This window comes from Carcharhinus amblyrhynchos, chromosome 10 (assembly GCF_965287045.1).
Source record: "Carcharhinus amblyrhynchos chromosome 10, sCarAmb.v2.hapA, whole genome shotgun sequence".
In the NCBI taxonomy this organism is placed as follows: Eukaryota; Metazoa; Chordata; class Chondrichthyes; order Carcharhiniformes; family Carcharhinidae; genus Carcharhinus; species Carcharhinus amblyrhynchos.
In genome coordinates, this window is record NC_137333.1 from 104576994 (window position 1) to 104589217 (window position 12224).

The following is a 12224-nucleotide window of genomic DNA, read 5'->3' on the forward strand; positions in this document are numbered from 1 at the left end:
TCCAGAGGAAAAAGAGTCCAGCCTCTCCTGATAACCCAAACTATCAAGTCCCGGTAGCATCCTAGTAAATCTTTTCTGCACTCTCTCTAGTTTAATAATATCCTTTCTACAGTAGGGTGACCAGAATTGCACACAGTATTCCAAGTGTGGCCTTACCAATGTCTTGTACAACTTCAACAAGACATCCCAACTCCTGTATTCAATGTTCTGACTGATGAAACCAAGCATGCCGAATGCCTTCTTCATCAATCTGTCCACCTGTGACTCCACTTTCAAGGAGCTATGAATGTGTAACCCTAGATCTCTTTGTTCTGTAACTCTCCCCAGTGGCCTACCATTAACCAGGTGTGCTAGTTAGGTGCATTGGCCATGCTAAATTCTCCCTTGGTGTACCTAAACAGGCACTGGAGTGTGGCAACTTGGGGATTTTCACAGTAACTTCATTCCAGTGCTAATGTAAGCCTACTTGTGACTCATAAATAAACTTTATGATTGAATGGCAGAGCAGATTCAACGGGCTGAATGGTCTAATTCTGCTCCTATATCTTATGGTTTTATATCCAGGGTGATGGCTAAAAGTTTGAAGTTTATTTATTAGTCACAAGTAAGGTTTACACTAACACTGCAATGAAGTTACTGTGAAATTCCCCTAGTTGTCACAGTCCAGTATCTGTCCGGGTCAATGCACCTAACCAGCCCATCTTTCAAAGCTTGGGAGAAACCAAAGCACGTGGAGGAAACCCGCGCAGACACGGGGAGAACGTGCAAACTTCACACAGTTATCCAAGCTGGGAATCAAACCTGGCACTGTGAGGTAGCAGTGCTAACCACTGTGCCACTGCACCATCCCCAAGACTTTCTCTTGCTGATCATTGCCTGACATTTGAGAGAAACACTGACCATTCCCTGACCACAACAGCTCAGTAGACATGCCATTTCTGTTTGAGATGACCAAAATGAGCGGGTACCTTATCCAGTGACTGAAGTGTTAGCAACGTCCCTGTTAGTAAACAGTAATGGATTCTTGTATTTTAAATTGTTAACCTGGCAAACATTAGTACCAGTACTTTTATAAGAACATAAGAAATAGGAGCAGGAGTAGGCCATCTAGCCCTTCGAGCCTGCCCCGCCATTCAATAAGATCATGGCTGATCTGATGGTGGTTCAGTTACACTTACCCACCTGCCCCCCATAACCCTTAATTCCCTTATTGGTCAGAAATCTATCTACTTGTGATTTAAACACATTTAACGAGGTAGCCTCCACTGCTTCAATGGGCAGAGAATTACAAAGATTCGCTACCCTTTGAGAGAAGAAGTTCTTCCTCAACTCTGTTCTAAATTGACTTACCCTTATTTTGAGGCTGTGCCCTCTTGTTTCCTTTCTAAGTGGAAATAATCTCTCTGCCTCTACCCTATCTAGCCCCTTCATTATCTATATGTCTCTATAAGATCCCCCCTCAGCATTCTAAACTCCAACGAGTACAGACCCAGTCCATTCAGTCTCTCCTCATAAGCTAAACCCCTCATCTCCGGTATCAACCTGGTGAACCTTCTCTGCACTCCTTCCAAGGCCAATATATCCTTTCACAAATAAGGGGGAGCAAATTTGCACACAATACCTTGTACAATTGCAGCAAGACCTCCCTGCTTTTATATTCCATCCCCCTCGTGATAAAGGCCAACATTCCATTCACCTTCTTGATCACTGGCTGCACCTGCAGACTGAGTTTTTGCGATTCATGCACAAGGACCCCCGGATCCCTCTGCACAATAGTATATTGTAATTTTTCACCATTTAAATAATAGCCCATTTTACTATCGTTCCTTCCAAAGTGGATAACCTCAGACTTACTAACATTATACTCCATCTGCCAGATCCTCGCCCACCCACTCACTTAGCCTATCCAAATCTCTCCGCGTCCTCCACGCAATTTGCTTTCCCACTCATCTTTGTGCCATCCGCAAACTTTGTTACCCTACACTCGGTCCCCTCCTCCAGATCGCCTATGTATATGGTAAACAGTTGAGGCCCCAGCACCGATCCCTGCGGCACGCCACTAGTCACCAACTGCCAACCGGAAAAGCACCCATTTATTCCAGCTCTCTGCTTCCTGTTAGATAGCCAATCCTCAATCCACGCTAACACTCTACCCCCCAACTCCATGTACCTTAATCTTTTGCAGCAACCTTTTGTGAGGCTCCTTATCGAATGCCTTCTGGAAATCTAAAAACGCCACATCCACCGGTTCCCCTCTGTCAACCACACTCGTTACATCTTCATAAAAATCCAGTAAATTCGTCAAACACGACTTTCCCTTCATGAATCCATGCTGCATCTGCTTGATTAGTACCAGTAATATTAATACCAGTAATATTAGTATTTTCCACTCACCTGAGGAAGGAACAGCGTTCCCAAAGCTGGTGGCGTTTACTATCAAATAAACCTGTTGGACTTTAACCTGGCGTTGTGAGACTCCTTACTGTATTACATCAGCGCACAAAGTTTAAATGTTTTGACTGAATAATACCCAGAAAACAGTTTTCCCCTCTCCCTTTCCTCTTGTTCTCTGAATGGACAAACTTTCTTTCACACACCCCTGGCCCTCCTCCTTGGAAATTACAAACAAACCCGCAGTTCCTCCAGTCTGGCCACAACTCCGCAAGGTTCAGGGGAAAGCCAGCCGGGAACCGTGAGTAAAAACTTTTACTAGAATTTGTGGAACTTGGGCTGGGCTCTTGGTGAGAAACTTTCGAACTTTCTTTCTCAAAGTCTACAGAAAGGAGAGAGAGAGATGTGTGTGTGTGTGTTTGTGTGAAAGAGAAAGCACAGACCCGTCTGAATTCTACATTTCAATATTCAACTCTTTCGCTCTCCTCTAAAAAGTGGACTTTGATCTGTTCTGAGTTAGTGAAGCGAGTTAAGCACTGTCTAAAATCCAAGAGCTGTCTCATGACAAAGTGTCTCTTTCATTCTACCCTGGGACAATTTAGTCTCTTAAATTTAACCCGTTTAGATTTCCCCCAACCAGCTGAAATAATGCAACAAGATTCTGTCAAATGCCTGCTTCTGAGTCTGGCGACTTGCCTTTCTGCAGTTTGACATTTACTTAAATGACAAGAGAGCAAAAAAGGAGTCTTAAAGCAGAAAGAACTTGTAAAAGTTAGGGTAGTTTTTCCCTGTGTGGTTTTAGCAGATGAGTTTATTTTAGCAGCTCTTGCTTATGCAGGGAGCGTCGCGGCCACTAAGTTGCCAAACCCATTTCCAAACAACTTTGGAGACAAATTTTCTTTCCACCCCACCCATGTCAAATATTGTTTCTGGGGCTTTTGTGACGGTTCCCGATCCCAATCTGTGACCCTCCACCCCCCCCAACGCCGCTCCACCCCCGTTCACTAAAAAGTGCTACAAAGTCGAAACCAAGGGTTTCCTATAAGGAAGCGGACAAATTTTCCTTTCACTATCATTCCATTTATTATTGTCACATGTAATGGAATAGGGTGAAAGGTATTGCTTCTTGCGCGCTAAGCAGGCAAAGCATACCGTTCATAGAGTACACAGGGGAGAAGACAAGGAGAGAGGGGGCAGAATGCAGCGTCACAGTCATAGCTAGGGTGTAGAGAAAGATCAGTTTAGTGCCAGGCAGGTCCATTCAAAAGTGGGATAGCAGCAGGGGAGAAGTGGTGACCTCAGACTTTTGATTAGATTTGTTATTGTCACATGTATTATTATACAGTGAACAGTATTGTTTCTTGCGCGCTATACAGACAAAGCATACCGTTCATAGAGAAGGAAAGGAGACAGTGCAGAATGTAGTGTCCCAGTCATAGCGAGTGTGTAGAGAAAGATCAACTTAATGCGAGGTAGGTCCATTCAAAAGTCTGACAGCAGCAGGGAAGAAGCTGTTCTTGAGTCGGTTGGTATGTGACCTCAGATTATTGTAACTTTTTCCCAACAGAAAAAGGTGGAAGAGAGAATGTCCGGGGTGCATGGGGTCCTTAATTATTCTGGTTGCTTTGTCAAGACAGTGGGAAGTGTAGACAGACTCAATCGATGGGAAACTGGTTTGAGTGATGGATTGGGCTACATTAACAACCTTTTGTAGTTCCTTGAGGCCTTGGGCAGAGCAGGAGCCATACCAGGCTCTGATACATCCAGAAAGAATGCTTTCTATGCTGCATCTGTAAAAGTTGGTGAGAGTCGTAGCTGACGTGCCAAATTTTCTTAGTCTTCAGAGAAAGTAGAGGCGTTGGTGGGGCTTTCTTAACTATAGCATTGATGTGGAGGTAAAAGGACAGGTTGTTGGTGATCTGGGCACCTTGAAACTTGAAGCGCTTGACCATTTCCACTTTATCACTGTTGCTGTAGACAGGGATATGTCCTCCACAATGCTTCCTGAAGCCAATGACAATCTCCTTCGTTTTATTGACATTGAGTGAGAGATTATTGTCTTTGCTCCAGTTCATAAAGCTACACTTAACGACTGCTAGAGGTTCCAAACCAAATGGGTGCTTGTGGAATGTTGTCACTATTGCATCAGTTTCCTCCCACAGTCCAAAGGTGTGCAGGTTAGGTTGAATGGCCACGCTAAATTGCCCCTTAGTGTCAGGGGGACTGGCAGGGTAAATGTGTGGGGTTATGGGGATAGGACCTGGGTGGCGTTGTTAGTGCAGTCTCAATGGGCTGAATGGCCTCCTTGTGCACTTGTAGGGATTCTATGAACCCACCAGAGGTGAATAGTAGCCAGGGCACCAGGAAGGAGTTCCCCTTCCTACTCTTCTCCAAAATAAGTGGAATATTTTACATTTATCGGAGCAGCCAAATGGCACCAGGGTTTCATATCTCACCTGAAAAACGGCACCTCTGACAGTGCAGCACTTCTCTCAGTGGGTAGTGAATCTGTGGAATTCTTTAGCACAGAGAGCTGTCAGGGCTGGACTGTGTGTTCAAGGGCTGATTGTTAATCAGTAAAGGAATCAAGTGTTATGGGGATAAGACGGGAAAGTGGAGTTGAGGATTATTAATTCAGATCACTCATGATCTCGTTGAATGGCGGAGCAGGACTTGATGGGCCGAATGGCCTATTTCTGCTCCTACGCTTTCTGTTCTGATGGTGGAGACAGAAAGTGTTAACGAGTTTAAAAGAAGTTATTGGATCTGCAGTTGAGGTATCACAATCTATGGAGATGGGAAGTGGGAATGGCTTGTTTCGGGCAGCGCGCACACACGATGGGCTGAATGGCTGCCTGCTTCTGTGCTGTACATTTTCTCAGTGTCTGTGTTTCCAACATCACTAAAAGCCAGATTCTCTATTAGTTGTTTCATTGCGGTTTGTGTGGGAACTCATTGCCATTGTATTGACTATCACCTTTCTTACATACACACTTCAATAAGTACTTTATTGGCTGGAGAACACTCGTGGGGGGAGCGATACAGCACCAGAATTCATAGGATTGTGGAATGGTTATGGTGCAGAAAGAGAACAGTCGACCCATCAGGCTGGCACAGCGGTTAGCACGGCTCCCTCAGAATGCCAGGGACCCGGGTTCAATTCCCGTCTTGGGTCTGTGTGGAGTTTGCATGTTCTCCCCGTGTCTGCATGGGTTTCCTCCCACACTCCAAAGACGGATTAGGTTGATGCTAAATTGAACCTAGTGTCAAGGGGGGATTAGCAGGGTAAATGTGTGGGATTACGGGAATAGGGCTTGGGTGGAATTGTGGCCGGTACAGGGTTGATGGGCCGAACGGCCTCATTGTGTACTGTAGGGATTCTACAATGATAGAAACGGGATTCAGGGAATCCCATCCTCCACTGTCTCCCAGTAGCCCTGCAATCTTCAGATAACTCTCAATTCCCCTTTGAATGCTGTCTCCACCGCAGCCTTGGGTGGTTCATTCCAGGTCTCTAACCACATTGCTGTGTTAAAGGAATTATGAACTGTTTAATGTTGAAACGATAGCGAGCCAGCATGTGGATTTTTTTTTTTTGCAATTGATATATCTGTGGATCTATGAAATGTAATCTGTCCATCATTTGAATCAACACCGCAAACCAGATTGGCGATTCTTCTCACTGCAAACCCAGCAGCTGTTCTCAATATCACAGAATCCCTACAACGCAATGCACCAGTCACAATCCTACCCAAGCCCTATCCACATAACCCCATGCACTTACCCTGGTTAGTCCCCCTGACGCTAAGGGGCAATTTAGCATGGCCAATCCACCCAACCCGCACATCTTTGGAGTTTGGGAGGAAACTGGAGCATCTGGGGTAAACCCACGCAGACACGGGGAGAATGTGCAAACTTCACACAGACAGTGACTCAAGCTGGGAATCGAATCCAGGTCCCCAGCGCTCTGAGGCAGCAGTGCTGACCGCTGAGTCACCGTGATATCCCATCCCGATTTCAATTCCCATCAGGACATTTGGATAATATCAATTCAGTTGGGAATAAACTTGGGAATAAAGGTGATCAAAGTACAGTTTGATTTTTGTTAAAACTGGTTCACCAGTGTTCCTTTAGTTAAGGCAGTCTGCCATCCCTATCTGGGTGTGGACCCTATGTGACTCAGTGGGTGATGCTGGTGCTGCTAGGTCTAACGATTGTGAGTTCAATTCTCATGCAAGGCTGAAAACCCCCAGGGCAGCACTGACAAAGTGCTGGAAATCTGCCATGCTTACCTGGTCTGGTTTACATGTGATTCAAGACCCACTGGCCTCTCAAATGCCCCTTGGGATTTCGTAGATTCCCAACAGTGCAGAAGGAGGCCATTTGACCCATCAAGTCTGCACCAATTACTATCACATCCAGGCCCTATCCACCCCAATCCCACCTGTTTATCCTGGCTGGTTCCCCCTGACACTAAGGGGCAACTTAGCATGGGCCAGTCCACCTAACCTGCACACCTTTGGACTGTGGGAGGAAACTGGAGCACTCGGAGGAAACCCACACAGGGAGGGCGTGCAAACTCCACATAGACAGTGACCCAAGCCGGGATTCGAAACTGGGTCCCTGGCGCTGTGAAGCAGCAGTGCTAACCACTGTGCCACCGTGCCGCAATTAAGGATGGAACAACAGTTAGGGACGAGGAATAAATTGTGGTCCAGTGAAGTTCATGTCCCATAAAATTCATTTTTAAAAAATTGCCAATTAGTTTGATTTGAGCTACCCAGCGAATCAACTGTAGTCTTTAGATGATGGCATTTAACTCTAAGATGGACGGTGTCATGTGGCTTTAACGCAGGCTAACATTGAAAAATGAGACCTTGGCCATTGTCCAATGTAGACATGAAAGACGTAAGGAAAAGCTTTTCCAGGAACCATGTAGCGGCAGACATGGAGAGAAGCTGATTGGATTGGAAGGAGTGCTACAGCCAAGAGATCGTGTGATCATTGAAGGAGAAAGGCAGCCACACTTGACTCATATTCCGAACATCTGCTCTGTGCTCAGAATGGGATGATTGAAAGAGGACCTAACTCATCATTGGAAGCATCTTGGAGGAAGTCTGACCAATAGAAGGATATCTACAATCAAAAGGGGATTGACACTTTTTTGTCCCTTTGCACTCTCTTGGTATTCTCCTCACAACTCGCTTTCCTTTTTGTTTTTGTATCGTGAACAAATTCCGCTACAATGCAGTCAGTCCCTTCATCTGAGTCATTAATATGGATTATAAATAGTTAAGCTCCACGACTGATTTCTTTGGCACTCCACTAGTGACAGTTGGCCAAGTTGAAGAATGGCCTATTTATCTTGATTCTGTTTCTTCTCAGTTAGCCAATCCTATATCCATAGTCTCCTTCTGCACTGTAGAGAATCTATTTTGCCTGTCGAGCCTGTACCGACCACAATCCCACCCAGGCCCTATCCCTGTAACCCCATGTATTTACCTGCTAGTTCCTCTGACATTAAGGGTCAATTTAACATGGCCAATCAACCTAACCAGCACATCTTTGAACTGTGGGAGGAAACCGGAGCACTCGGAGGAAACCCACACAGACATGGAGAGAAGGTACAAACTGCACACAGACAGTCACCCAAGGCCGTAATTGAACCTGGGTCCCTGGTGCTGTGAGGCTCTAATCAATTTGCCAGACAGGATTTCCCTTTCACAGAACCATGTTGACTCTGCCCAACTCTGTTATGATTGTCTAAATATCCTGCTGCTACTTCTTTGATAACGGATTCTAGAATTTTCCCAGTAACTGGTATTAGATTAACTGGCCGATATTTTCCTTTTTTCTGTCTCCCTCCTTTCCTGAATAGAGCTGTGACGTTTGCAGTTTTCCAATCTGCTGGGATTGTTCTGGAATCTCAGGTGTTTTGGAAGATTATCACAAATGCATCTGCTGTCTCCTCAGCCACTTGTTTCAAGATCATAAGAACATAAGAAATAGGAGCAGGAGTAGGCCATCTGGCCCTTCGAGCCTGCCCCGCCATTCAATAAGATCATGGCTGATCTGTCGCTGCTCAGTTCCACTTTCCGGCCCTCTCCCCATAACCCTTAATCCCCTCTCTTATCAAAAACCCATCAACCCGCTTCTTAAAAATATTTAGCGAGGCAGCATCCACCACTTCAACGGGTAGAGAATTCCAGAGATTCACCACCCTTTGAGTGAAGAAGTTCCTCCTCAACTCCGTTCTAAACTGCCCCCCTTTTATCTTGAGGCTGTGCTACCTAGTCCTACTGTCTTTTTTGAGCGGGAAGAGATCCTAGGACACAGGCCTGGGTGGGGGGTTGTCAGCCTTTTGTCCAATTAGTTTTCCCAATAATTTTTCTGTAGGATTGTGATTGTTGAAAGTTCCTTCCTCCCTTTTGCCTCTTGCTTTTCCAATATCCAAGCTTGTGTTTTGGATCTTCTATCAATTTTTCTACCTCTCCCTAAGGGGCCAGCACTTATGCTAACTACTCTTCTTCATTTTACAAGTCTGTAGAAGCGTCTGCGATCCTTTTCTATCTTTCTTGCTAATGGTCTCTCAACTTCTTCAGTCACCCTTTGATAGTTTCCAAATATCTCCTGACCTACGGGGCGGCATGGTGGCACAGTGAATAGCACTGCTGCTTCACAGCGCCAGGATCTGAGTTCGATTCCCAGCTTAGGTCACTGCACATTCGCCCCATTTCTGCGTGGGTTTCCTCCAGATGCTCCAGTTTCCTCCCTTAGTCTGAAAGATGTGCTGGTTGGGTGCATTGGCCATGCTAAATTCTCCACCAGTGTACCCAAACAGGCACCGGAGTGTGGCGACGGGGGGATTTTCACAGTAACATCATTGCATTGTTAATGTATGCCTACTTGTGACACTAATAAATAAACTTAAAACTTTAACACTAAATGATGAACCATTGTTAACCACTTCTTTCAATTTGATACCTTCCTTAACTTCCTTAGCCATGGACATTGCATCCTTCTTGTAAAGTCTATCATTTTCAATGGAATGTATTTTTGTGAGTGTTGGGAGATATCTCCTTAAACGTTTGCACTTCTTCTCCTCAGCTCACCCTTTTAACCTGTTTCCTATTCCATTTTAGCCAACTTAGTCTTCATACCATTGTAATTTAAGTTTAAGACACTAGTTTTAGATCCACATTTCTCACCCTCAGACTGAATGTGAATTTCTGTCATGGTAGGATCCCTCTTGCCTTGAGGATCCTTTATTGGGTCATTATCACATTACCACATCTAGAACAAAGAACAAAGAACAACCCAGCACAGGAAACGGGCCCTTCGGCCAACGAGCCCACGCCGCTGTCTTACAAAGCATTTTCCTACACCTACCTGGCCCCGTGTGTATGCGAATGGTACCCCTATTGTAACCAGATTCAGGGGAGAATAGTGTAGGGTCAATTTGGTACACCAATCAGCCTAAGAGCACATCTTTGGGGTGTGGGAGGAAACTGGAGCACCCGGAGGAAATCCATGCAACCACGGGGAGAATGCGCAAACTCCCACAGACACTGGCCCAAATCCATGTATCTGCACAGCTAGCAGTGATAGTCATTGAGCTGTTGTGGTGCCCATCTGCTGGTCCAGGATTAAGCACACATCACGACGCGAAGTACTAGGCCACTCTCGAAACATCCAAGAGCAGCCCACGCACGATCCACTGTGTGCATGCCCCTCGTTTGACAACAAGGTGGACCGACACACCTGCGGATTAAAAGAGACAAAACATTAACATGTAGTATTACATTTCCAGTATCGTCCCGAGGCTCTGACCCTTTTTAAAACTGTCTCCTACAACCCTCCATCCCTGTTTCACTCATGTGCCTATCTAAGTAAACCTTAAACAAGTCCAGCGTGCCTGCCTCCACCGCCTTACTTGGTAGCGCATTCCATACCCCCACAACCCTCTGTGTGAAAAACCTCCCTCTAGTATCCATAATATACTGGCATAATATAGCCAGTTTTCAATCCATCTAGATACCTGTCCCTGTATCCCATGTGCCTTGACCTTTTCTACCAGCCTACCGTGAGGGACTTTGTCAAACGCCTTACTGAAATCCATATAGATGACATCAACGGCTCTCCCATCGTCAACCGTTTTTGTCACCTCCTCAAAAAATGTATCCTGCTTCCTTGTTGCTTCCAAAAAAGTATTATTCTAAGAATGAAAACAGTGAAAAAGTAAAAGGAAGTGAAAGAGCTTGCAGAGAAAAGAGCAAAAAAGGGGAATCGGAACTCATCAATTTCTCTGTAGACCACGTGCAACAAGTTGCCTTAAACCAAGTCCAGGTTTGTGGCTGTAACTCTCATCCTTTTTGTTTTCAAGTCCCTCCATGGCCTTTCCCCACTCACTGCTCTGTAAGTTCCCCCAGCCCTGAGATCTCTGCACTGCTCCTGTCCAGCCCCATTTTTCCACCATTGGTCTTCAGTTTAAGAATATTCTCCGTTTAGCCTCTCTACCTTTCTCTCTCTCTCTCTCACACACACACACATTCTCTCTCACTCCTTTTCTCTCTCTCTGTCACTCTTTCTGTCTCTCACACTCTGTCTCTCTCACACTCTCTCTCTATCGCTCTTTCTCTCCCTCTCCCACGACCCACACACTGACCACAGTGAAAAACCTCATTGAACGCACCTATACCCTCATACCTCATACTGCTCTCACCATCTTTCAGGCCTGGAAAGAAGCAAGCACACCAGGAATCACAGGAAACGTGTAGGCAACAGGAGACAGAGTAGTAGTGGAAGGGTCCTTTTCTAGCTGGAGGTCTGTCACCAGTGGTGTGCTGCAGGGCTCAGTACTGGGACCTCTTCTCTTCGTAATATATATAAATTACTTGGAAGAGGGCGTACGTGGTGTGATCAGCAAGTTTGCAGATGACACCAAGATGGCAGGATTGGCAGATAGTGAGGAAGATTGTCAGGTGACACAGCAGGATATAGGCTGAGAGTGAAACAATGCGGTGCCAAGGTTCCCCTCCCTGGCTTACTCCTGGCAAGTGTCCAATCCCTGGAAAACAAGCTAGACGAACCTCAAGCCAGACTCACTTTCCAAAGAGAGCTGAGGGACTGCTCTGTTTCACGGAGACATGGCTCACTCCTGCTTCACCGGACTGTGCCCTACTGCCAGGGGGCTTCTCAATCCATCAAATGGACCATTCGGCAGCTTCAGGCAAGGCTAGGAGAGATGGGGTCTGCTTCCTAATCAACACTGAGGTGTAGCAACACTGGTGAGTTTTTGCTCCCTGGACCTAGAATACTTGACGATAAAATGTCGTTCCTACTACCTTCCATGAGAGGTCACCTCCGTTACCCTGACGGCAGTTTACATCCCACCCCACACTGACATGAAGACACGCTGGACGAAATATACACCACTATGAATAGCCTTGAGATGAAACATCCTGAGGCATTGTTCATTGTGGCTGGGGACTTCAATCAGGCCAAGCTCAAGAGCAGACTACCAAGTTACCACCAACACGTTTCCTGTCCCACCAGAGGCCCAAACACCCTAGAGCACTGCTACACAAATATTAAACATGCCTACTGCTCTATCACCTGCCCACACTTTGGGAAATCAGACTCCCAGCTTACAAGCAAAATCTGAAGCAGGAGAATCCATCAAAGAGATCATCCTTCAATGTTGGGCTGAGGAATTGGATAATGTCCTACGGGGGCTGCTTAGAGTCAGTGGACTGGTCAGTATTTACTCTGCGACCAGCCTGAAAGAGTACGCCACTGCAGTAACTGGCTTCATCAGTAAGTGTGTAGAAGAC

The 12224-nt window shown here is 45.9% G+C and overlaps 1 protein-coding gene across 1 annotated transcript in view; it reads left to right on the forward strand.

The window, feature by feature from the left end:
* Positions 1-2638: 2638 nt before the first annotated feature.
* The window catches only part of slco2b1 (solute carrier organic anion transporter family, member 2B1), an 85988-nt gene continuing 76402 nt past the window's right edge, over positions 2639-12224 (forward strand). Inside the window, exon 1 of the mRNA XM_080197708.1 lies at positions 2639-2692. The gene's annotated coding sequence lies outside the window, so the exon portion shown is untranslated. The remainder of the gene's footprint in view (positions 2693-12224) is intronic.